This window comes from Ursus americanus, chromosome 11, assembly GCF_024610735.1.
Source record: "Ursus americanus isolate L20-20 chromosome 11, mUrsAme1.1.p, whole genome shotgun sequence".
NCBI lineage: Eukaryota > Metazoa > Chordata > Mammalia > Carnivora > Ursidae > Ursus > Ursus americanus.
The window spans coordinates 22,744,255-22,771,080 of NC_142137.1; the positions used below are offsets into that span (position 1 = coordinate 22,744,255).

General features: G+C 35.2%; 1 protein-coding gene across 2 annotated transcripts in view; it reads left to right on the forward strand.

The window, feature by feature from the left end:
- The window catches only part of LIN28B (lin-28 RNA binding posttranscriptional regulator B), a 117,370-nt gene that overhangs the window by 79,352 nt on the left and 11,192 nt on the right, over positions 1 to 26,826 (forward strand). The window lies entirely within an intron of this gene.

The window sequence follows — 26,826 nt, forward strand, 5'->3', positions numbered from 1 at the left end:
AAGTGGAAAGTCTACACTGCAAGGATGGACAAGATAATAGATTCAATTTCTTTATACATGAAAAAAAATTACATGTTTTTATATTTATTTGCTTTATACTTTTTGTTTTATAATGTATACTAGTGCATATCTAATTTATAAATACAAACAAATAAACATATATTGGGATGGCTGTTCAAAAATGTTTTACTGAGGGGCACCTGGGTGGCTCAGTCAGTTAAGCATCTGCCTTTGGCCCAGGTCATGATCCCAGGGTCCTGGGATTGAGCCCCACATCGGGCTCCCCGCTCAGCGGGGAGCCTGCTTCTTCTTCTCCCTCTGCCTCCCACTTGTGTTTGCTCTCTCTGTCTAGTTCTCTCTCTCTCAAATAAACAAAATCTTTAAAAAAAAACTGTTTTACTGATAAGTATGCATGATCAAAATAATTTGGAACCCACAACTTTGAAAGGGGGTGGTAGAACTAAGCTACAGAACATCTAAACCCTTTGCCTTTTATATATTTCCAGAGCCTTATCTCATTTATTAGGTTTTTCTGCTCCCTGTTAGGTCATATTTGGTGTATTTTGCTGGGAAATCATTTACTTCCTTTAGATTTCTTGTTTCTTGCCATAAAGTGGTATAAGATTCTCATATTCTTATAGTTGCTTCCATATATGCAAGTGAACTTTAATAATCCCTAGCATTTTACATTTCTGTTTTCTCTCTTTTTTCCTGTTTAGATTTCTCATGGATTATTAGCCTTTTCAAATAATTAGCTCCTATCTTATGTATGTTTTCTGCTGCTTTTGTTGGTTTTTCTATTTTCTTTTTTAACTTTCAGATCTTACCTGCATAAAGTCCCCTTTCTTTGTTAATTTGGTTATATTTTTGTTTTCCTAAGTTGAATACTTAACATATTTTCAGTCTTCGTTTTTATAAATAATAAGGATCTTAGACCTTTTCCTTTAAGAAAAACTTTATTGTTGCACAGGTTTTGATATGAATTTCTACTTATTTTTATTATTTTCTAGATGATTTAAAATTGCAGTTTATTTTATTTTTTTTTCTTCAGGTTTTCTTTTTTTTTTTTTCCCTGTAAACGTTGATTTTATTTTATTTTATTTTTTTTTAATGATTTTTTTATTATTATTATTATTATATTATGTTAGTCACCATACAGTACATCCCCGGTTTCCGATGTAAGGCTCGATGATTCATTAGTTGTGTATAACACCCAGTGCACCATGCAATACGTGCCCTCCTTACTACCCATCACCGGTCTATCCCATTCCCCCACCCCCCTCCCCTCTGAAGTCCTCAGTTTGTTTCTCATAGTCCATAGTCTCTCATGTTTCATTCCCCCTTCTGATTACCCCCCCTTTCTTTATCCCTCTCTTCCCCTACCGATCATCCTAGTTCTTATGTTCCATAGATGAGAGAAATCATATGATAGTTGTCTTTCTCTGCTTGACTTATTTCACTTAGCATTATCTCCTCCGGTGCTGTCCATGTTGTAGCAAATGTTGAGAACTCGTTCTTTCTGATAGCTGAGTAATATTCCATCGTATATATGGACCACAACTTCTTAATCCAGTCATCTGTTGAAGGGCATCTCGGCTCCTTCCACAATTTAGCTATTGTGGACATTGCTGCTATGAACATTGGGGTGCATATGGCCCTTCTCTTCACTACGTCTGTATCTTTGGGGTAAATACCCAGTAGTGCAATGGCTGGGTCATAGGGTAGCTCATAAAATTGCAGTTTAAATTTTCACTTAGCTTTGAGCATTATTGCTTTTCATCTGACTGGAGATAATAGTGGTCCCTAATCTTTCAGGTGTAAGTAATTTGAACCAACTCATAATGGCTTAAGGCAGCTATTCTTAAGCGTGGTCCCTGGAGCAGTGCCAGCATCACATGGGATCTTGTTAGGAATGCAGATTCTCAGGCCTCATCCAGCCCTATCCAAGGATATGGATCCCAGCTATCTGTTTTGTTTTGTTTTGTTTTTAACAAACCCACCAGGTTATTTTGTTGTACTCTGAAGTCTGAGAACTACTGGCATAAGGAGGAAAAAAGGAAATGTATTGACTCATATAATTTATAATTCCAGGAATTAGAATAGTTTCACATACATCTAGATTTGAATGCTCAATCCAGTTGCCAAGAGGGATAGAATTAGGAGCAATTCCAGCAAAGGTTTATGATTGATTTTATTGATCTAAACTATAATGTAACACTCTGATTTGCTAGACTTGAGTCAGTTCCCCAGCCCTTGAACCGAGGGGTGAGGTGAGCGCTATCCAAATGACAAGGATGACAAGGAGGGGAAGGAGGACTTTTGAAAGCAAATCAAGGTGTTATTATGAAAAGAGATAATCGATGAGGTCAGGCAAACTTTTGTTCATAAAACAGAGGTGCACTGGAAAAGCCAGTATACAAACTCTTTCTGCTTTCCAACAACACGAGGAATTTGTGCCATTATGTAAATGCACGTGTTACTTCCCTCACTGAGAAGGTCTTGCTACAAAAACAATATCACCTGTGCTGAATATTCATTTCTTAGAAATTTAGAAATTATCTTCTGTTACTTGTTTACATGTTTCTTCTTGTTTCCTTTTCTCCTGGACCTTCTGTTATTCAGCTGTTAGTGCTTCTAGATTGATCTTTGTTTCATTTTTCTCCTGTTTTGCTTTTTGTTAGAAGATTGTTCTTGAATTTCCAGAATATTGAGTTCTCTCAGGTGTGACTATCTCCTGTCACTATTTTCTTCTATTCAATTTTAAAATTTGAAATCATGTTTTTAGTTCCAGACAGCTTTTTTGTTTCCTGTGCGAATCTAATTGGTTTACATTAAAATTCTCTTCAGAGGATTTCAGTGGGAGCTACATTTTCTAAAAGTCTGTCTTTCTTCCTTAGGTTACATTGTCCCTATGAGTTATTGTTGTTTTTCTCCAGTCATGGTTTTTCTTCACTTAACAAGAATACAGACCTGGCTTTTAGTGTTTCTTGGGCAGAAGCAAATCTCTGAACTGTGGAAGGTATAGTTTCTGCTCTTCTGAGCTGGTTGTAAACAAACTTATCAAACCATGACCCTTCTGCTAAGGGAGATAGGAGGATGGAGGGATGGATGGCCGAGGAAGGAACCTCTCTGTATCTTCCTCTGTTCACTGAAGAATATATTCCATTTACCAAAGGTACAAAAAAAATGAAAGCACTTAGGAATAAAGCTTAATAAGAGATATGCAGGAGCTAAATGGAGAAAACAAAAACTATACCTTGTTAACATAAAAGAAAAGTTGGGTACATCTGAACACATGTTTAAAGTTTATCTTGGGGTATGTTATCTTTGTGTGTGTGTGTGTGTGTGTGTGTGTGTGTTGTTGAAAACGGGATTTCTTTTGTGTTATTTTTATAATCTTTTTTGAAATAGGATTAATTTTATATAATTTTGTAACTAGCCACCTTACTAACTTCTTTTATTAATTTTAATAATTTTTAATGCATTTGTGGATTCCAAGGTATAAAATATTTTCACCTACAAATAATAGTTTTGCCTCATCTATGATAATTTTAGGCATGTCCAGTGTTATTGCTTTTTCATTTGGTGAGTTCTTTCATTTTGTTTCTGCCTTTGTCTCTTACCCATCTGCAGAATCTTACAAACATTGATCTGTATTTCTTCTGGTTTATTTCTTTTAACTCTTAAGTCCATCTGAAATTTAATTCATAACTTTATGTAATATGAAGCTTTACCCTGAATTTCCTTATACTCTATGTCTTATCTGAGCTCTTTCCATGATTTATGAAATCTCTTTTGTTATATGATTTCTTCTGTATAATACTTCTAGTATGTATGCTCCAGGACTCTCTAATTTTGTATAGTTTGTCCTGTTTTTTTCTTTGACCAATTGTTTTAATTTTTATATATTTGTAATACCTTTTAATACCTGGAAGGCAAATCTCCCTTTATTACGTTCTAAAATATTTTTGTAACGATTCTCACTAGTTTTTCTGAATGAATTTAAAAATCGCTTTGTGAAGTCTTCCCATCAGTACCAAAAGAATTCCATTGGTATTTTGATAGAATTCTAGTTATTTTCTCATGGAATTCCTGTGGTACAGGAATACCAGTTTCGTAGTTCATAAATCTGAGTACAGTACTATAAATAGAAATTTTAATTTTCATAATAAAGCCATAAATCTAATCATATCTGTAAACTATTACTTCATATAGCTTGATCTATTTTTTCCATACTCTTAAGAGTTGAATTAATGTAGTCATTGCAAATTATTTTAACAGCAACAGTTTAGTATCTATTCATATTTATTAAAAAATTTACCTCTGATATTTAATATTTTATAACTGGTTAATAAGCAAAATTTAGTCTATGATGTATTAGAAAAGTACTGTCAAAGAAGGGAAAAATAATGCTACAGGTATATGTAATAGAAAAAGCAGATAAATAATCTGATCACAGACTAAGAAGAATTATAAGGATACCTGAAGGAACTCTTTGTTCTTTCTACATATATTTTATATAGGTGGGCCTGTTTAATTAATTCTGGATAACCCTAAATCCACTTTTTAAAAATTATATTTTCTTTAAAAATCAAAAAACTATCATGTCTGCCCATAGTTGGACAAGGCTAAAAAAATTACTTATTTTTTGGCTCAGGAAGGAAGTATCTGATGTCCTGTAGTGTATGGCCAGGCTGCTTTTGAAAGTCCAATAGGTGGGATGCTGAGCAAAAACTGGCCAGAATTTAGAACTATAAACTTTACCATGTCTCTATCCTAATGAGCAATATATGATGTGCTATCTAATACCATATATGTGTATATATGTACAAGCTTAGATATTCTTTTTTCCATCTACTATTTTCATTCTATTTTCTGAAATGGCATTTTTCATAATTAGTAATTTAATTGGTACTAAATTATTTAAAATGTTTTAAAATCACTTTATATTTTATATAGTCAGGCCAATTATAGGCTTCATTAATTTTCTTACATTTTTTTTCTTGTTTAAGTCAGACAGATCACCAAAATATCTGAGAAATGTTGAATGTGGTACTTTGTTTTATTAGGAAATTAAAGGCATGGTATAAAATACCCAAGACTACCTAACAAATGATGCTGTAAAAGGTATATGAGGCTCACCTCAGCTAAGTAAGTATATCTAAAAGAAAACAAACATAGTTGTATTTGGAAAGTTGCTGGGGGTAAAACATAAAAGGTTTTAGCACAAAAAAAGTTTTGTAACTATATATGGTGATGAATGTTAACTAAACTCGTTAGTGATCATTTCACAATATATACAAATATTGACTCATTTTGTACACTTAAAACCAATATAATGTATGTGAATTTTGCCTCAATTTTAAAAAAAGGAAAAATGCAGTTATCAACGAATAAAAGAAATAGGCATCCAGGGGACACCCAGTTATAATTGAATTGCGTAAGAATGTTGTATTCTAGCTTTGTTCAGTTCTCCCAAAGGACGTTTTTAAAGTTTCAAAGAAGTGTTTGTGCTAGAAAAACAGTAGGCCATGAGACCTATGATCTGAGTTTTTTTGACATGTAAAATCCATGAGGACAGATCTGATCTTCCTTATCAATGTGTATATTTAGGTCCAAGCACCGAGTGTGGTATATAAGTCCTCAGTAAATGTTTCTTGAATAAAGTAGCTGTGACCTTGGGCAATTAACTTTCCCTATGCCTCAGTTCCCTCATCTATAAAATCATTAATTCTACCAACTTTTGTTGCTTATTCACTGTGGGTCAAACACCATTCTGTGTCCTGAGCATATAGCAGAAATGAGATATAGAAGGTTTTGCCATTCTGGAGCAAACATTGTAGCGTTTTAGGCAGATAGACAAACAGATATACAAATAAATGCATAATGTTACGTTAGGTAGTAGTGTTTGCTGTGAAGAAAAATACAGCAGGGTAAGGTGCCAGAGGGTAACAGCAGGACTGGTTTAGGTCAAGTGGTCAGGAAATGCCTGTGGAGATGACATCTGAGCAGAGAGACCTAAATGAAGAGCTAGAATAATCCTTGGATAGCTCCTGGAAAAGTTATTTCTATTCAAAAGGCAAGACCTGTCCAAAGACTCTGAGGCAGGAATGAATTTAGCCTGTCTGAGGGACTGCAAGCCGGCTGGTAGGGAATGAAGCAACTGATGGGAGAAGTGCAAGATGAAGGCTGAGGAATTAGCAGGGCCTGGATTGAATAGGGCCTTGGAGGCCATGTTGTTTATGAAGTTTGAAAAACAGGCTTTGGTGAGGCAAGAACAGAAGCAGAAAGACTCATTTGGAAGCAGTTACAATAATGCAGGCAGGTAAGAAGTGATGAAGAATGGGACAGGGACGTGGACTTGGAAAGAAGATGTCAATTCTCGATATAATTTGAATGAACCAACAAGAACTTTTGTTCGACTGGATATGAAGCATGAGAGAAAGACAGGGATTAGGATGACTCCTAATTTCTGGTGTGAGCAGTTGAGTGGAGTATGATATAGTTTACTGAGATGAGGATGGGGGCAGGCAGAGTTGGAGAGTCAGGAGTACTGTTTTGATATACTAACCTTGACCTGACTCTACAGCAGAGATGTCAAATGGATATTTGGGTGATTCTTGGGTGATTCTGAAGTTCAATGCAACAGTAGAGACTGGAAATCTACACGTGGGAGCCATCGATGTACTGACGTTATTGACAGCCATGGGGATGGATGACAGCATTTTGAGGACAGAAAAATTTAGATGTTGAGATTAGAAGGTACAGCTAAGGACACCTGGGTGGCTCAGTAGGTTGAGGATTCAACTTTTGGTTTTGGCTCAGGTTGTGATCTCGGGGTCCCGAGGTCCAACCCCATGTCAGGCTCCACGCTCAGTGGAGAGTCTGCTTATACCTCTCTCCCTTTACTCCCCCCACCACTCGTGCTCTCCTCTCTCTCTCTCTCTCCCTCTCTCTCTAATAATTAAATAAATAAAATCTTAAAAAGAAGAAGTACAGCTAAGAAAGAGTGGGTATTAAAAAAAAAAAAGAGCAGACAGAGGTGAGGAAAATGAGGAGAATAGTTTGTCAAAAGCCTTGTCTCAGAGACAGTGATTAACTTTGTTGATAACTGCTGAGAAATTCAGATGAGAAGCAACTATTTGGTTTGGCAGGATGGAGGTCAGTGGTGACTTTAATAAAGGGGTATTTCTAGTGCTTATAGGTAAAAGAGATTAGATGACTACTTCCTTATCTAGCAAGAAAAGTCACTTCACTATTCATTTTTCTCTATATGCTATACAGTCTTACTCTTGAATTGGTGGGGGCGGGGGAGAGATTGAAATCAAAACAAATTATTATCATTTAAAAGGCCACTGGATTAGATGATTTTTTTCCAGATCCTGCATCTTTCAGATTTTTGGTGTTGATATTTAAATTTTCTCAAATCATATATGTATATACATAATATTTCATTTAAAAATAGTAGCTATATTTTATATGCTCACAATAACCAACTGTCTTTAAGATAGCATATATTCCTTTTTTTTTTTTTTTAAGATTTTATTTATTTATTCGACAGAGATAGAGAGAGCCAGCGAGAGAGGGAACACAAGCAGGGGGAGTGGGAGAGGAAGAAGCAGGCTCCTAGCGGAGGAGCCTGACGTGGGGCTCCATCCCAGAACGCTGGGATCACGCCCTGAGCCGAAGGCAGACGCTTAACCACTGTGCCACCCAGGCGCCCCTAAGATAGCATATATTCCTATTTAGCATATATTCCTATATATAAACACATTTCTTTCTCTAACCTCCTAGTTTGTATGCAACTGATAGCAAAGGTACATTCTTTTTCATGAAGGATGGCATACTATAACATACTCTTTTGCCCCTAGCTTCTTTCTCAGTTTATTTTTTTAAGATTTATTTATTTGAGAGAGAGAACATGTGTACAGATGTGTGTGCGAGTGAAGGAGGGGCAGAGGGAGAGAGAGAATAACAGACTCCCCACTGAGCTGGGAGCCTTCAGGGGGCTCCATCGCAGGAACTTGAGATCATGACCACAATGGAAATCAAGAGTGGATGCCCACCTGACTGAGCCACCCAGGCGCCCCTCAGTTTGTTTATTTTTAAACCAAATTTTTTTTTTAAGATTTTATTTATTTATTTGATGGAGAGAGAGACAGCCAGTGAGAGAGGGAACACTGGCAAGGGGAGTGGGAGAGGAAGAAGCAGGCCCCCAGCAGAGGAGCTTGATGTGGGACTTGATCCCAGGACTCTGGGATCACGCCCTGAGCCGAAGGCAGACACTTAACAACTGAGCCACTCAGACACCCCTAAACAAATTTTTCTTATAGAGACAATACATGAGCATTATTAAAACTTAAAAATATACCATAAGCCAAAAAAGGAAAAGGATCATACACTCATCAGAGTACCAATGTGAAAACTTTAGCATGTAGTTTTCTGGATCTTTTTTCTATCTGTGTGTGTGTTTGCGTAAGTATGTATTTGCCAAAATGTACAGTTCTTTTATAATCTGCTGTTTTTTTAGTCAATAATATCCAGTTGTACAGAGGTAATACAGTCTATTTCCTGTCTTTCAGTGGTTCCCTTGAAATCCTATCATGGTTTACATGTATTACATACTACATAAATTAATAAAGTATTCAGTTAGTTACAACTTAACTGAGACCAGTATTGAGCAGTTACACACAGGTAAACCCATACTGTTTATTTTACTGACCATTCCATTTGGTTGGTATCCATGGTGTAATAGTTGTTAAATATTTTTAGTATTACTTCTGTTGATCATTTCTATCAAACAATAATACGTAGAATATTTGAAGGCCTAGGAACCTCCTCCTCCTCCAAGCATATAGGCTCTGCTTCAATTTGTGCTTTTTAACTTTATAAATAATTATTAGTAGTAGTAGTGGTACTAGTAATAGTATCAGTCATCATTACCTACATGCTTACCAAACTGTATACTCACTATTCTTGCATGTCTGAATTTCATTCTGCAATCATTTTCCCTTTTCCCAATACATATCTTTTAAAATTTTCTACGGAAACATCTGTTTGTGGTAAATTCTGCTGTTTTTATCTGAATCAATCTTTATTCTACTCTTGTTCCTAAAAGCTAGTTTCACAGGATATGCATTTCTAGTTAATAGATACTTTCTCTCAGTATTTCAAGGTATTATTATGATTCTTGGTTTCCATTATTGCAGGCTAAGGTGTCTGCCATCACCTTAATTGCCTTTTTTTTTTTTTTTTTTTTTGCAAGTGATCTTTTCTTTCTAGCTCCTTGTAAGATCTTTTTGTCCATTTTTATTTATCCTCCTTGGTATATGTAATACTCCCTCTCTATACGTATGTTCAAGACTTTTATCCCTTCTGGAAAATTTTCAGCCATCATCTCTTCAAATAATGCCTCTCTCTCTGTATTCTCTCTCTTTCTCTCTCTCTCTCTCTCACACGATGTGTGTTAGACATTCTTACTTTATTACTAATATTTCCTAACTTTTACATTTTTTAATCTTATCTGTCTACGTTGTTTCATGTAATTTCTTTAGATATATTTTCCAGTTCACTAATCCTACCTTTAGCTGTGTCTAAGTTGCTGTTTAGTAATTTCACTGAGTTTTAAATCTCAACAATATCATTTTAATGTCAAATAGTTGTTGAATTTCGTATTTTCAAACGTGCCTGGGTATTTTAGCTGGCCTCTTGTTGGTTATTATTCATTTATATGACTTCAGCTTTTATTTCTTTAAAAACTTTGTCTCTTATTCTCTAGCTATTTTATAGTTTGGTTTTTTTTTTTTAAGATTTTATTTATTTATGTGACAGAGAGACAGCCAGCGAGAGAGGGAACACAGCAGGGGGAGTGGGAGAGGAAGAAGCAGGCTCCCAGCGGCGGAGCCCGATGTGGGACTCAATCCCGGAATGCCGGGATCCCGCCCTGAGCCAAAGGCAGACGCTTAACAACTGCACTACCCAGGCGCCCCAATATAGTTTGTTTTTCTAATAACGTTTTGGAAGTCTAAATCTGTAGTTTGTTGTTTCTGGTGATCCTCACCTCATAGTAGTTTATTTCGTAGTGTCTTGTGATCTTTGATTATGAGCTCATACATATTCGATTATAATTTATGGAAATAGTGCTGGCCTAAGTTGAGAAGACTTTTCTTTTGAAGAAATTGTGTTTGCTTCTGCCTGGAAATAGGAGTTTCCATTGCCTTGACCATTGTAACTAATTTCAAGGATCCCTGCCTTGGTGTGGAAGTGAGTTTAGGTGCTTCTGGCCCCATGATGCAGTCTAGTCACCTGTTATACTACTAATATTATCATTCACCATTAGGGTACCCCTGCCTCTCCTTCTCTAACTTTGCCTCAAGGTTATTTGAGGGTACTATTGCCGTTATTTTCTGCAAGCCCAGCAGTGCATGAAATGTGTGTTTTAGGTACCTGATGTTCTTTAGGTACCTAATTGGTCATACTGCTGGAAGCAGTTCTTAATGTTCTTTTCAGTTGTTTCTGATCTTTTTAAGTTATTCTTTGAGCTTTATTTTTTTATTTTTTAAAGATTTTATTTATTTATTATTTTTGAGAGAGACAGAGAGTGTGTGCACGAACACAAGCGAGGGTGGGGAGAGGCAGAGGGAGAGGGAGAAGTAGACTCCCTGCTGAGCAGGGAGCCCCATGTGGGGCTTGAGCCCAGGACCCTGAGATCATTGAGCTGAGCTGAAGGGAGATGCTTAACTGACTGAGCCACCCAGGCACCCCTCATTGAGTTTTTAGTTTCAATTACTTGTTTTTTCTATTTCTAGGTATTTTATTTATTTTTGAAAAAATCAGCTTGGTGATGTCTTAGAGTCTTTTGCTTCTGACCATATTTTCAAGCCCTTGTTATTTCTTTAAATTTGTGGTTCTCAACCAGCATGATACCATCACAAAGAAGGTGTTTGGAAATTGGGGGGGACGGGATTTTGGTCATTTCCCCTACAAATGATGATCAGTGAAAGGAAAGGTTTGTTACTGTTGTGTAGGAATGCTAGATAATTTCAGTGTATGAGACAGTATCACAAAACCCACCCGTTGTCCTATCTACATTATGACTTTTCAATATTCTTGCCAACACTCATATTGGTGAAAAACCTGTTTAGAAATATCAGAGCCTCAAACTAAATTCAGTTTTACATTTAAGTACAAATATTTTGTCGTCTGTTATAATATATGTCAAATTTTATTTAAATAAAACTACACTATAAATTGAGGGAAGGTTATACTTTGTTTTGGATTTTTTTAATACTTTGTTTAAAATGCCGCTGTTAGTATTTGAGTGGCCAATAAAGGACATCAATATCAGTGTGTATTTGTAGTTGGCATAGGTAAATATGTTGCAGAGCAGATTTGAGACTTATTTTAACAGGTTTAAATTCAAATATTATCAAATTAGCATATACACATGAGTAAGTTTATTTTAAAATACTTCATATTACTAAAAATTTTTCCATTTTTTTATAATTGAGATAGTTTATATATAAAGAAATGCACATCTGAAATGTATAATTTGGTGAGTTTGGATAAAATACACACCCATATAACAAATACCATCATCAATATATAGAACGTTTTTTATCATTCCGGAAACTACCCTGTGCCTCTTTCCAGCCAGTCTCTGCTTTCTATATGTAACTTGATTTCTGTCCCCACAGATTGCTTTTCCCTAAACTTAACATAAATGAAATTAATCATGCAGTATACACTTTTATGTTTAGTTTATTTTACTAAACAAGTGATTAGGAGATTAATTTGTTGTGTGTATTATTAGGTGTTTTAATTTTAATTAGAGTGTAGTTTTTAATTTGAATGTATCACAACTTGTATATCCATTTACTTGTTGATAGATGTTTGGCTCATCAGTAGTGTGTTGTTGTTATAAATAAAGGGGCCATAAACATTCATATAAAAGTCTTTTTGTAGACTTGTATTTTTATTTCTCTTAAGGAATTACATAAAAGTGGAATTGCTGAATTATACAGTAGCTTTCCAAACTTTATGAGAAACGACCAGTTTTTCTAACCAGCAATGTTTATGAGTTCAGGTTGTTCCATATCTTCCCTTCATATTTAAAATTTCAGTGATTTTAGTTTTAGGCTTCTTACGGATTGTATAGTGAGTAGTATCACCTTTTGGTTTTAATTTTCATTCCCATAATGACGAATGAGCATCTTTTCACATACTTTAAGCCATTTGTACTTCTCTTTTGCTTGTTTGTTTTTTAAAATTGAGTAGCCACTTTCTTACTGAGTTATGAGAATTCTTTATTCTAGATACAATTTCATTGACAGATAATATACTGAGAATATTTTCTCAGAGTTTCATCTTTTTCCTCTTCATATCAATCTTTTGATGAGCAAAAGCTTTTTAATATTAAGAGAGTCTAATTTATCAATTTTTTAAATGATTGGTGATTGCTGTATTCTAAGAAATGTTTGCCTACCTCAGGGTTATAAAGGTATTCCCTCATATTGTCTTTAAAAGTTCTGTAGTTGTACCTTTTATGTTTAGGCTGTTACTCTTAAGTTAATTTATTTTGATACGTGGTCTTAAGTAGAGGATGAGGTTCATTTTCTCCCCATAAGTTTATCTAATTTTTCCAGTGTCTTTTTGATGAAGACTTTCTTTGTTTCACTGATTTGCCTTGGCATCAGTTGGCCACATAAAGTGACGTGTCTATGGGTTCTGTTTTCTTATATTTAACCAAATTTTCTCTCCTAACATCAATACCACACTGTCCCCCCTCCACACACACACACACTGTTTTATTTATTGTATCTCAGCTGGGGGTGATAGTGCATTGTAGGAGATATTTGGCAATGTCTGGAGGAGACATCTTCGGTTGTTACAACTGAGGAGTGGTGTTGCTACTGGCATCTAGTGACCAGAAGCTAGAGATATTGCTAAAAATCTTATAATGCTCATGGCACCCTCCATAAGAATTATCCAGCCTAAAATGTTATAGTGATGAGACTGAAAAACCCTACTGTATCTTTATATTAAGTCTTGAAATCATGTAATATCAGTCCAACTTTGTTGAAAATTGTCTTGGATATTCAAGGTCCTTTGCATTTTTATATAAATTACAAATGAACTTGTCAACTGGAAATTTGATTGGGATTGCATTTAATCTACAGAATAACTTGGTGAGAATTTACGTGTTAAGAATGTTGAGTCTTCAGATTCGTTAACCTAATACATAACCATATATTTAGGTTTTCTTTTCTTTCTCTCAGTAATGTTTTGTCATTTTTAGTGTAAAAAGTCTTCCATATCTTTTTAAAATTTATTCTTGAGTATTTTATTTATTTTGATGCTATTGTATATAAACTTTTAAAATTCTGTTTACTGTTTGCTGCTAGTGGTAAAATATAACTGATCTCTTGACTACTATATTTACCCATTAAATCTGTTATCTTTTCTAGATACTTTATGATTTTACATTTTAACAATTATGTCTGCAGGTGATTTTCCTTTTCCTTTTCCATCTTTATGCCTTTTATTTCTTTCCTTTATTTATTTATTTATTTTTTTGGCCTCCAGCACTGGCTAGAGACCTCAGTAACATATTATTTAGAAGTGGTGAGAGTGGATATCCTTGCCTTCATAGTCTTTAGGGGAAGATATTCAGTATTTCACTATTAATGATGATGGTAGTCCTTTGTTAGGTTAAGGGAGTTTTCTTCTGAGAGTTTTTGATCATGAATGAATATACATTTGTCATGCTTTTATCTGGAGGTACCGAAATGATCAGGTGTTTTTTTCTCCTTTATTTTATTAATATTGTGAATTAATTGACTTTTCAGATGATAATACCAACCAATATATATTTCTGGGATAAACTCCATTTGGTCATAATACATAATTATTTTTTTTATGTTGTTGGACTCTTTTTGCTAATATTGTACTAATGATTTGTGTGTTCATGAAGGATACTGGTACTTAGTTTTATTTTCTTATATTTGTCAGGTTTTGGTATTGGATTATTTAGATCATATTGTTTCTATCTTTATACTGAAAGAGGTTTTGTAAGACTGTATTATTTGTTTAAAATTTTTTTCTTTAAATGTTTGATAGATTTCACTAGTGAAACCATCTGGGCTTGAAGCTTTCTTAATGGAGATTTTTTTTATTATTACAAATTATTACAAATTTAGTTTCTTTAATAGATTTAATTGACATCTCCAGGGAAACAAAACCAGTATAATAAATACTATATTTTATATAGCATATTTTATTACATATAGTACATATTATATACAGTATAGTATGTTCTTATAGTATATATACTATGTATGTGCTATAAATATAGTAATATGTAATTAGTTCATGCTCTTGTGGAGTTGACAAGTTCAAATTTGCAGGGCAGGCCAACAGGCTGGAGACGGAGGGAACAGTTGATGTTGCAGCTCAAATCCAAAGGCAGCCTGCAGGCAGATTTCTTTCCCTAAGGGACCTTAGTCTTTTTCCCTTACAGCCTTCAACTGTTTAGATCAGGCCCATCCACATTAGGAAGGGTGATCTGCTTTACTCAAGGTCTCTTGAACTAAATGTTAATCACATCTAAAAAGGATCTTCACAGAAACATTCAAACTGCTGTTTGACCAAGAAGTGGATACAATCCCCTAGCCAAGTTGAAACATAACGTTAACCATCACAGAAGGCAATTTAGATTTTCTTTGTGTTTTTATATTGTGTTTTTTCAAAGAATAAGTCCTTTTTATCTAAGTTGTGGAATGTTTTTGGCATAAAATTATTTATAATATTACTTCATATACTTTTAATACCTGTAAGATGTAGCAATATTCCTTCTTTCATTCCTGATGTTGGTAATTAGTTTCTTGGTCAGTCTTAGTAGGAGTTCATTAATTTTGTTAATCTTTTCAAAACAATTTTTGGCTCTGTTAAATTTCTCTATTGTTTGTTTTCTATTTCATTGATTTCTACCCAATTATTTAATTCATATTACTTACTTTGGCTTTATTTTGCTCTTTTTCTGCTTCTTAAGGTGAAAACTTAGACCATTGATTTTTTAAACTTTTCTAATATAAACATTTAAAGCCCTAAATTTCTAGGCACTGCTTTAGTTGTATTGCACAAATTTTAACATATTTTGTTTTCATTACTCTTGTGATTTCTTCTTTGATCTTTGCTATTTGAAAGTGTGTTAGGTAATTTCTAAAATATCTTGTTTTTCTGTATGTCTTATTTATTTCTAAATTTAATTACATTGTGATCAGAAAACATATTTTATAAGATTTCAATATTTGAAATTCATGGAGACTTCTTTTATGTCCTAAGCCATTATTCTATTCTGGACAGTGTTCCATGTGCACTTGAAACCAATGCATATTCTGCATATATTGAGTGCATTGTTCAATGATGTCTTTGAGTTGTGGTATTACTGATATTGCCTACATTTTTACTGATGTGTGTGTCTACTTGTTTTATCAATTACTGAGAAAGAGTTGTTAAATCTAATTGTAATTGTGGGTTTCTCTCTTTTTTTTTTTTTTTTTTTACTTCTGACAGTATTTGCTTCCTGTTTTGAAACTCTGTTGGTAGCAGATTAGTTGCATTCACAGTGGGATTATTATGCTTCCTGATGGATTGACCCTCTGTGTTTACAAAAGTTCCTATTTCTTCTCATCTTGAAGTATCTTTTGTCTGATACTAATCTAGCCACACGAACTTTTTTGTGATTATTGTGTGCATGGAGTACTTTACGTTTCCTTTTAATTCCAACATACCTATGACTCTCTCTATATATAGTGTGTCTCCTATAGTCAGGATATAATTAGATTTTTTTTTAAAGACCTTATTTATTTGAGAGAAAGGGTGGGGGAGAGTGAGCATGAGCAGGGTGAGAGGCAGAGGGAGAAGCAGGCTCTCCGTTGAGCAGAGAGTCCAATGCGGGGCTTGATCCTTGGACTCTGGGATCGTGACCTGTGCTGAAGGCAGATGCTTAATCGACTGAGCCACCCAGGGGCCGCAGATCTTTTTGTTTTTTAATCAAACCTCACAATCTCTACTTTTTAACTTGCGAATTGAGTCTGTTTGTATTTAATTATTGATATATTTAGATACAAGTGTACCAGTTTGCTATGTTTTCTATTTTTCTCGTTTTTCCCCTCTATTCTGTGTTTTCTGCCTTCTTGGTTAATAATGTTTCATGTGCTATAAAATGTAAGAACCTTACAAAAGTATAATTTCATTCACCCCTATGTCATCTTTTGTGCTATTGTATCATATACTTACTTCAAAATTAACTTATATATTCCACAATTTAGTGTTGGTACTTTTGTTTTAATATTTATCTTAAAAGTACTTAAGAGAGGAAAATAGCATTTTATGTTTACATACATATCTTGCATTTCTAATTCTCTTTACTTTTTTTTTTTTTCTTAAGATTTTATTTATTTGACAGAGAGAGAAACACAGCGAGAGAGGGAACATAAGCTGGGGAGTGGGAGAGGGAGAAGCAGGCTACCCACCAAGCAGGGAGCCCAATGCGGGGCTCGATGCCAGGATCCTGGGATCACGCCCTGAGCCAAAGGCAGCCACTTAATGACTGAGGACACCCAGGCGCCCCTCTCTTTACTTCTTTTTGTAGATGGATATTTCCATGTGGTAGCATTTCCCTTGAGCCTGAAAAAACTTTTTTTTAAAGATTCATTTATGTATTATTTTTGAGAGAGAGAGAGTGCCTGAGCACAAGCAGGGGGAGGGGTAGAGGGAGAAGCAGACTCCCCGCTGATCGGGGAGCCTGATGTGGGGCTCCATCCCAGGACCCTGGGATCATGACTTGAGCCAAAGGCAGACGCTTAACTGACTGAGCTACCCAGGCACCCTGAAGAAATTTTTTTTTATAGCGTGTCTTCGTGGAAGTCTGCTGGCCATGTTCTCTCCTGTGTGTTTATCTCCCCCTCATTTCTGGAAGGCAGCCATGCTCACCACTGTACTACCAGTGCACTATCTGACACACGTTTCCGACGCATATTTTTGATAAGTTCAGAATTTTCAAATGAAAGGAGGTTTTTTTTTTTTTTTTTGCCTTTACTACTTTGAAGATGTTGTTCATTTATCACCTGGCCTCCATTATTTCTGGGAACACACTAAATGTCATTAATTTCTTTATTCCATGGTACATATTTTTTACCCCAAGGTAGGTCTCTTCTCTTTCTGAGACTCTAATTACATTTATAACACACCCTTTCATATCACCCCCAAGGTCACAGAGACTCTGTTCATATTTTTAGTCCTTTATTTTCTCTGCAATCTGTATTATTTCTTTTGTAATTTGTCTTTAAATTTACAGAATTTTTCTGCAGTTTCCATGATGCCGTTATCTAATCAGTGAATTTTTCATTTTAGATATGGCTTTCTGTTTTAGAATTTCCAGTTGGCTTATTTTTTATAGGTTTTAGTTTTTCTGCCAAGATTCCCCATTTTTTCATTCATCCTGTCCTTCTTTTCCTTTATATGGTTGAACGGACTTATCATAATTGTTTTGAGCTCTAAACATTTGGGTCTTTTCAGGGTCTTTTCTGTTGACTACTTTTTTCCTTGAATGTGGTTGTTTTTTCCTGTTTCTTTACATGTTATTAATTGTTTTATTGTATGCAGAATGTTGTGGCTGATAAGTTGTAGGGAGTCTGGGTTTTTATCTTCTTTCTTTCTTTCTTTTTTTTTTTTAAAGATTTTATTTATTTATTTAACACAGATAGAGACAGCCAGTGAGAGAGGGAACACAAGCAGGGGGAGTGGGAGAGGAAGAAGCAGGCTCACAGCGGAGGAGCCTGATGTGGGGCTCGATCCCACAATGCTGGGATCATGCCCTGAGCCGAAGGCAGACGCCCAACCACTGTGCCACCCAGGCACCCCTTTATCTTCTTTCTTGAGTGTTGTTCTGGCAGGCATTTGAATTACTGCTAGATTTTTATTCTGCCAGCCTTGTTTTTCTTCTAAGTCAGTAAATAAATGTGGATTAAAGTACAGGAAAATAAAAAAAGAGCTACAGAGAAATACTAGAATAAAAATTAGTGTGAGTTCACCAATATGCAATAAGTAAAAGGAAAATGGGGCGCCTGGGTGACTCAGTTGGTTAAGCATCCAACTCTTGATTTCAGCTCAGGTCCTGATCTCAGGGTCATGAGATCGAGCCCCATGTCACGCTCCACACTGGGCATGGAGCTTGCTTAAGGTTCTCTATTCCTCTCCCTCTGCCCTCCGCCCCCGCTCCTAAAAAAAAGAAAAGAAAAGGAAAGTTATCCTAATTAAAGAAGCATAACATTTCAAAATAAATTAAAAAACACTCGACACATAAAAAAATGAGAAAATACAATATTCTTCAAATGAGCTAGACCTCAAGTGTAAGTGTAGTGCCTAATTAATTCCTCATGTTATAACATGGCATATGATAATGATGAAGTACAGGAAAAACTTATTTCTACCACATGCTGAGACATACATGCAGTATCAAGCATATAAAAAAGACCTTGAAGACCATATCTTTTAATAGATGATGAGAAATAGCTGATGGACTGGAAAACATTATAAAACAATTGTTTCTGGAAACAGTATCACAGTAAGGCTGAAAAAGTAACTTGCAACCCCCAAATAAATAATTTCTACATGTAATTTTTCAATATAGATATTTCATCTCTGTGTTATTAAAAAATATGAATACATAGAATATGTAGGGACCATATCCTAGAGGAAGGGCTTCACCCTAAACCAAAATAGATCTCATGACCCTGAGATCAGGACCTGAGCTGAAATCAAGAGTTGGATGCTTAACCAACTGAGCCACCAGGTGCCCCGTTTTCCTTTTTCTTATTGTATGTTGGTGAACTCACAGTAATTTTTATTCTAGTATTTCTCTGTACCTCTTCTTTTTTTATTTTCCTGTACTTGTATGGAATGGCTTCACTTAAATCCAAATTTGCTTACCTTAGACAAGTAATCTGTCTTCTAGCATTGTTTAGTTTCTGCATATTTTATTAAATATATATTATTTTACTATGAATTACTTTTTTCTTCTATATAATTTATTATAGTTAAGGAATATATATTATATATATATGCATGCACGATGTGTGTATATAGATTATATTATCTTACATTTCTTTCAGGATAGGAATAAGGGCATTAAAAACACTTACTACCAAAAGTAGACATTGGCCTGATAATGTTGAGAGCCATTGCTTTAAAGATACCAAAACTTATTTATTTTACAGTTTGAATCTGATCAACCCAATGTCTGAAGTCTTTAGGTCTGATTCTACTGTCTGTCGTTCATGGTGCCCTATTTTCCTTTGTCTTTTATGATTTTTTTTAAACCAGTCATATTTCTTGGACTTTTATTTATAAGAATTCTTTCACTCCTGGCTTGAAAGGTGCATTTTTTCCAGAGACAATTTTTGTCTTTGCTTCCTCATGTGCCTGGAGGCACTGAACCAACTGGGAACCATTTTATAATGAATTCTCGGTGTATGCCATATGCCCACTTGAGCTGTAACACCATACACAGTCTGGCTTATAGTTATCAGTTCTCAGGGGAGATTTGTTTTCTCTTCCTCCCAACATCGTGTTGGGGGTAGAAAAGTTTCCATGCCATCCCCTTCTTCTGGGCAAGCTTATTTTCATTTATCTTTACACTGTGAGTGCAGTTTTGGGGGTTTCCAGCTCTGTGGGACAGGATCTCCAGTAGGACTCCCAACTTCCGGACAGGTCCTGGACTTTGTTTCCTGACCCCTCTACTCCCTGTGACTCCCCCCCCCCCTCCCAAAGTGAAAGCTTAAGGTTGGCAGTATTCTCTGGTGCCTCCAGGGTGAGAGTCTGTTTCAATGCTCCACTTACTGCCCTAGTTTCCTGCTTTCACTTCGTTTTTTACTTCTAAGCATTCCCTATTTTCTTGCCTGATCAGTAATGCATTTCAAAAGATGTTTTAAAAATATTTTATCTAGTATTTTTAATTGTTTTCAGTGATATGGTCAGAACACTTTATATGCTACTTTAAAAGGTATATAATTCATTGTTTTTTTATATGATTGATTTTTTAAATTTTTTTTGTTTTTGCTAGTATACTTAAAACTATTTGTCATTTTTCTTTCTATATGTGTGAATTTCCTGTTTGTGTCTTTTGAACGTTTTTCTATTGGACTCTGGTGATTTTTAAAAGAATATGTAATATACAACTTTGGAAAGGGCTGAAATGAAGTGAATCCCCTGAGAAGTCCATTTTTCCTAAGATATGCATGTTGGACTTTGAGGAAGTGAAGTTTAATACTGGCACTACAGTTCAATTACAGTTCCTTAATTCTTTTGTATTCACTGTATGTTCTACCTGAGGCTTCTTACTACCTCCGGCTTGTGAAATCCATCAACCTATTTTAATACTTCATCTTATTTGATCACTCTCAGCCACTTTCTCCAGTACAAAAACCGCATCTTCTTTTTTAACTAGGGAAATGTCTCTTTTCTTGCCTTCGTACTAATTCTCTGACTTTTCCTTCTTAGATGCCTAATTGGTTCTAACACTTGAACATTATTAAATAGAAGAATTTCTGAAAACTTTGTCTGCAGTCCTCTTCTCACTCTTCACACTTTGCTGGTTGACCTTCCTCCCATGGCTTTAGGACTGTCTGTCCTTTCAGTGATATTCCCCAAATCTGTGACTTCAAGTTTCAGACTGGTGTCTCCAGCGACGTGCATCAGCATATAGTTAACTTTTGCTGTTACTACTTTTTTGAAAATTCCTTAAATAGTGACTGCTCAAACTTAGAAAGCCAAGAGGACTTGTCAAAAGATGACTAGATAAAGGGAAGTTGACCTGACTTTGGTGGTTTTTGCCCAGGAGATGTGGCTTCTGCCATAGGGTTACATGACAACTCAGTGGTATCTGTTACTCTGTGATATTGACTAGAGTCCATGACTATGATATTCAGTACAAAAAGTATGTTAGGTGGGAATCCATGCTTTTATATCTTTTTGACATTAGTCACCCAACACCTCTCTTACTTTAACGATCCTGCCCTTTTTGTACTCTCCTTTTCACCCCCAGGTTCCAACAGCTTATAATAGTTATCCTTTTCACTGTTTTTATTCTTCTGTTATGCTATTTTTAAAAAAGTAATACAGGGTAACTGATTTTATAAATTTTTGTTTGTTTCATTTACATTAATCAAGGTAACACTAATATGGTCATCACTGGTTGGTGATTGAGTGGGCCAAATGGGCTAAGAGATGTACCTGAAGTATCAGTTAGCATGATTGATTGATCTTTAGCATGGTATAAAGACAGGAGATGGGGGATCTATCCCCAAACAGACAAGAAGTTGAGGAAACCGTCCGTAGATTTAAGAGAGTTGACCTAAGAGTAAGCTTTGTGTTTCCATTTTGTTTTTAAAGGACAAAAGACAGTGAAGATTTTTATAATATCTTTTCCTTTTCTTTGAGCCAATCAAGTAACACCAGGAAGAATAGTCATTACCATTTACCATCTAGTCCAAGGAACCATTTTTAAAACACATTTTGAAAGTCATTTTACAAATAATTTACAGATATAAAAATAAAGGGATGTCGTGAAAAATAGCTATATTGGAAATTAGTAAGAATTTAAATGTAACCAAAAAAACTTCATTTCGTATTTTTCTGGCATGAAGATACATGTATCCAAAATGGGCAATATCCTTTAGATGCAAGTAATTGCTCATGGATGGTCTGGAACATACTCATAAATATTGATCCAGATGTCAAACAAATTTCTAAGAGATTCCAGCTTTTTATTACCTCTGGTTCTTACACTTTTATCCACAAAATGCAGTGTTTTGAAAAGTTTCATGGCTCATAGTTTTGTTGAAGATATGATGGTCGATTTCTTCAGTCTGTAATAGCAAAGTACCTTCATAATATTGATTTGAATGATCAATTCAGTGAACTTTTTCATTTCTATGCTGTTTATCTCCTTTCAGTAGAGCCTTCAGCGTTTGCCCACTTATGAACCATAGCAAGTAAATTTCCTAGTACAAACTTGATAAAAGGTAAAAGAATACATGTCTGTTTTGCAAAAATTTATGGTCAAAAAAATAGACATCCTCCTCCCTGTAGAATGACTAACTGGATAACAAATTGTTGCCCATAGAAACATTGCTCACTAATCTATTTTTCAATTTGAGAAAATATATTTAGGATATTATCTTATATAATGACTCATAATCTGAGATTTAGTTTATACAGTTAGTTTTACCATCATCATTTGTCTGGAGTACTGCTGTCTATTCTTTTTGTATTTATGTTCTTACTTGTCTAACAACTGCAAAAAATCTTCTGTCAATTTTCTTCTCTTTGCCATTATGGACAGGAAATGAAACATTCTGAATTCTCAATGGTGTTTAATGAAAGGTTAAAAAGAAAAAGACTACAAAAATTCTGTCTCCTGAGTTTGGGCAATGCAGTAAGAAAGCTGAAGGATGATGAAATAGTCGTGATTTATTTTACTATTTTATCACCCCCTAGGTGATTACATTATTTAAAAAATTTTTTTTCAGTGAAAACCTTATTTTCAAAGTGGTGATTTCCCAGTGATCGGAAGATTATTTAATTGTATAATTAATAGAATATTACAGAGGCAGTGCAGAATCAGTTAAACTGATTAAGTTCTGTGCCAATAGTTTTGGACTCCAGTATTGCATGAGACAGTTGAGTGATGATTTAGATAATCTTCATTCCAAATGAACATGTGGTGTAATTGATATTAGGGTTATGAAATTAGAAAAGATTGAGGCTCTTGAGTGTAGGTATTAGAAATCCTCTCTCCCTTTTTTTTCATCATCTGAGTTCCTTCTAGTCTCAGTTGCCTCTCCTCTCAGCTTGGACTGCTCATTTCAATAATGCTTTTATGAGTGAACTAAGTCCCCCTCACCCTCTTGTCTTTTCCCAACACCCACCTTGCCAACAGCAACTCTACATAAATTTGGGTCTCTTCTGCTTCCCATTGCCCTGCTCACTACTGGGCTAGCAAATATTTCTTGGAGAAAGTTATAAAATCAGGCTGAGTGCTCATTACAAGGGTACAGTGATACCAAGATCATAGTTGGGAGAGAATCGAGAAAATTCAAATCCTAGCACCATCTTACAAGTGAGATGGAAAGTTAATATTAGAGCTAAAAAGAAAAGCCAAAGATTCCTGACCTTTGTTTCAGTGTTTTCCACCATAGTGAGTTGAAAAGTCAGCAAGCTGAGGGGAAATTCTATAAAATATGAGGTAAGAGAAAAAGCCGTTAGGGTATCATGTAGGCCTGAATGGGAAATATTCTTTCTCCTCCCACCCCAGCTTTATTGCAGTCTAATTGACATATAAAATTGTAAAATATTTGCAGTGTACTTGTGATGATGTGATATATGTATACATTGTGAAAGGATTTCACCTATCTAGTTAACTAGTTAACTAACACATTCATCACCTCCCTTTTTATCTTTCTTTCTTTTGTTTTGGCAGAAGATTTAAGTTCTATTCTCTTAGGAAATTTCAATTATATAGTACAGTGTTATCAACTATAGGCACCATGTTATACATGAGATCCTCAGATCTTATTCATCTTATAGGTGAAAATTTGTATACTTTTACCAATCTCTCCCCACTTCTCTCTCCCCCCAAGCCCTGCAACCACTTTTCTATTCTGTTACTACTTTTTTTTAGATTCCACATATGTAAGATGATACAGTATTTGTCTTTCTGCGTCTGACTTATCTCATTCAGCATAATGCCTTCAAGATCCGTCCATGTAGTCACAAATGGCAGGACTTCCATTTTTATGGCTGAATAATATTCCATTATGTGTATGTGTACCACATTTTCTTTATCCATTCATTCATCCGTGGACCTTTAGTTCATTCCTATGTCTTGGCTATTGTGAGTAATGCTTCAGTGAACATGGGGATACAGATATGTCCTGGAGATAGTGATTTCATTTCAGTTGAATATATGCCCAGAAGTAGAATTGCTGGATCATGTGGTATTTCTATTTTTAATTTTTTGAGAAGCCTCCATGCTGTTTTCCACAGTGGCTGTACCATTTACAATACCACCAGCAGTGCACAAGGATTCCCTTTTTTCCACATCCTTGCTGATACTTGCTATCCCTTGTCTTTTTGATAAAGCCATTCTAACAGGTGTGAGGTGATGTCTCACTGTGGTTTTGATTTGCATTTCCCTGATAATTAGCATGTTGAACAGCTTTTCAGGTACCTGTTGGCCATTTACATGTCTTCTTTGGAAAAATTTTAATTTTTGTATTATTTTAAGCTCCTTTTTAGTGAAGTTGGAAGTAATTCCCAGGATTATGAAACAGCAAATGTTTCAAGGTATAGGAAAATTAAGATCACTGAGAAAAAACACAAAAACTAATACTGGGCTTAATAACCCTAGAGATTAAAGTTAGTTGTGCTTTTATTTTATCTCTATTCTAGATTCTAGGTACTTAAAGAGCAAGATCCTAATGATGTCATAATGATCTTTGATCTCAACCAGTGGCTTCTGTGGTTGGATATTTACTGTATAAGAATTAAAGGATAATTTCCAAAAACGGTAATATCTTGGCTCCGATACAAAAAGAGCAAGTATTAAAGATTCTATTTAATTCAGTTAAATGAGGAAAACAAGCAGCTGTAATAACCTGTTCAAAGGACGATCCAAAGAACAGACACATTTGTAGATCAGGAATATTGAAATTAATATCCAATGGGGGCAAAACATGCTCCTTTCAGGGTGGGAAAGGACAGGACAGAATTTGCCTCTGTATCTGTTACTGGCAATTGAAAGAGCTGTAAAATTACTCTCCTAAATCAGAATCAGGTAATCCATAAGTGTGAGCTCTAGATCTAGACAACGCAGTTTTCCACTGAAGCACAGCTTTCTCCCTATACCTGTGTTGTATTCAATTAAGTTATAAAAATAAACCATCTAAAGAGAACTTCACATTCAGTGTGATAAATAAATAGCACTTTGCCATTTGCAGCTATCATATTTTTAAATTTTTACTTTTCTGAAATATGTATATTTTTTAAGTAAAAAAATCAAGTATTACCCAAACAAATTTACCTCCTTTCACTACATCTGCCATACTTTTCACAATTTTTTTTTTGTTAGAAAAACATCAAAAAATTACTCAGTGGCTTTGTTTCTTTTGTGTCACTAAAGGAATAAATCAAATTCTTCATATAAACTTCTACCAGCCAAATTCAAAGGGTGACCAGAGGAGATGAAAATTCCATTGCTCACATACTCAAGAGCTTGTCTTGAAGACAAGCCACTTTTTGGCTTATAGAGTATGTACAAACAAATCTGTTAAATGTGTGGAATCTAGCCCTGATGTTAAGCACTGATTAAGAGGATTTGGACATGTGTGAACAATCCTGGCTCTGACGAGGACCTGTCTGCTCTTCTCATGCCTACCTGCAGTTTTTACCTCCATCCTTGGCTTGACAGCCATTTCTTTCATAACTGTGGCCATGTGTTCACAGGGTCACAGCCTTAAAATGTTCAAATAGGGAAACAAGATTCCTTAAAGGATCAGTGACCAGAGAAAAGATCTGCAGGGATGCCTTATCAGCTTGACCATCAAGCTTTATTCATATAAACAGCTGGATAACATGAAGAGCAGCTGCAGCCAGTAAGGAGGAAAAAAAAGAAGTAGCCACGAAGCCAAGAATACCTTACATGACTTTACCTTGAGCTTTAATTTTCAAGATCAGTCTAATACAGAGACGAAACATCAGCATTCACGGAGGTTATCTAGACATAGTCGCAATTTTCTGCATTCAGTTTTCACCTTCCTACCTACATGGTGAACAGTTTAAGAACTGCTAATTTTTGGCATAGGACAACAGATAGTCAGAGACCAATTAGGCTAGAGGGGGAGTGGACAGAGGTCATTTACTTCTTGTCTGTATTTCGTCGTTTTCCTCAACACTAGCTGGTGCTGGAACAGGAGATCAAACTTATTGATCCTTAGAAGCCTTTCACTGGTGAGTTCAGCAGAATAGTTTTAACTCCTGATTCCCGAGTAGCCATAGAGATGCGGGTGGTTTAGCACAGTCTTCTTTTGCCTCCTGCACATGAATTCATTCTGAGAGTACATTTTGGGTAGATCGTACCAAGCAACATACTCTAGAATAATAGGCCCTCTATAAATATGTTTAATGCCACCCATATAAACACTGTCAAACTGGAAACTTTACACATAGTTCTTACTAATTCAGTAATATAGGGGTAATTCAGTGTTAATATTAATTTAGTAATACCACAATTGAAAGGTGTTTAAACCCTCTATCTTCATAGAAACTCAAATACCAACATTGACACTTGCACCAAAAGTAACTCGGTCATGGTAACTTCATAGCTTTCAATAACCCATTTGGCTAAATAATAACTCACTTGGGTAAAATCTTCTAATCTAGCCCTCTTGTTGCCTCCAGCTTGCAAACAACCAGCATAAATCTGGAACTATTATCTAACCTTCTCCTGGGTGGGTCATCAGTCATGCCAGTGAAATTGATTCTTGACCTCTGTACATCTTTCTTTCTTTTGAAATTTCTCGTGCCGTCTCTTCCTTCTGTGTTTTAATGGTGAGGTGTGATAAAAGATGAGCTAGTCATTTTTATTCTGTAGTCTTTGTTTATATACCTAAGGTGTTTTTATTGTGTATTTAAATTCTTTCATATATTATTTTGACATTGACATCCATTTCTCTAAATAACAAATTATTGCTTCATGTGTCAAGT